Below are 1,373 nucleotides of genomic sequence, written 5' to 3' on the forward strand. Positions count from 1 at the left end.
TTTTTTTTTTTTTTTTTTTTTTTTGCTGTATTAGTGATTATGTAATAACAATCGTTTTTGGAAATATGTGAAAATGTCAAAAGCACTAGAAAACACCGGACAGGTCGGCGGAAACCTTAAAAAGAAAACCTCTCGAGGCCTGCTGAAACTGACGAACACTGATTTTAACATTAGTCTTTTGTTTACATTAGCCAAGACATTTTAAGTTGTCTGTTCTCAATTATCTTTTTGTTTTGTTTTTAAGCAGGTACCATTTTACTTCCCCGCAATCCGTTTTTTTTTTTTTTTTTTTTTTTTTTTTAAGCGACATGAAGTGAGGCTTCCTGTTTCCTAATCGTGGGTGAGTCTGAGAGCCGATAGAAAATGGGCTAAATGTCCGCTCGGTGCCATGAAACAGAGGTACTGGACTGTAGATAGCTACGCTTTTAGAAGCAAGTCCACAACGTTATAACTGTACCTTCCTCACTGTTATAACCTCTAGACCTACTAACATTCTCCATGTAGGGGAACTCACTCCTGGGTTGATAATGGTTGATTAATTTATTAATTTATTTATTGATTGATCGCCTGTACTACACATACTGTACCCCTCGCTCTCTCTCTCCCTTCATTGACACACCACCACCTTTACTTCTCTCACCTCCATCCATCTCTCTTTCTTTTTGCATGGAGCCCTGCTGTCCTGATTTCGGGGTCAAAGGGCCCCTGCTTTCTTTCCAACCCTTCACTCCCCTCCCTCTCTCTTCTCTTCCTTCCTCCCTCCTAAACCCCTGACACAGATAGCATGAGGTACTCAAGCCTTTGTATAAAGAGATAATTCATAAAAGTTAAAAAAAAAAAGGTGTTTCACATAGATACTATTGAGATAATAATAAATAAATAAAAACTGTTTCAATAAAAATAGCAAAAGATGAATAAAAAGGATGGGGGAAAAGATTAAAAAAAAACAAAAAAAAACGAGCCAAGAAGAGAGATTGGTCAAGGCGGGGACAAATGAAGGAAAACTAAATGTGATAATCAAAGTTTCAAAGGGTTGAAATGTCATGTGGGATGTTCGGAAGGAGAAGTATAGATTTAGGGATTCTCGTAGTAACGCTGAAGTCTAAACAGGACAACATCTCTAAACCTATTATTAGAATAAGAACCAGTGGTCGTGGGTACTACAACGCCAACAACAGCAACGATCATTGTGATCATGTAATATTCTTAAAAGATAATCTTTCTTGTGCTTTGTAGCTACGAAACGTTTTTTTCTCTATATCTCCCCTTTTTTTAAATAAAGATGCTTTGCAAAGGGTTCCAGTTTGACAGCGAGCTTGTTTGGAACCATGACGATCTCCGACTGACCCCCGCAATGTTGTAATGCTCTGAAA

This window comes from Etheostoma cragini, chromosome 8 (assembly GCF_013103735.1).
Source record: "Etheostoma cragini isolate CJK2018 chromosome 8, CSU_Ecrag_1.0, whole genome shotgun sequence".
NCBI classification, from domain to species: domain Eukaryota; kingdom Metazoa; phylum Chordata; class Actinopteri; order Perciformes; family Percidae; genus Etheostoma; species Etheostoma cragini.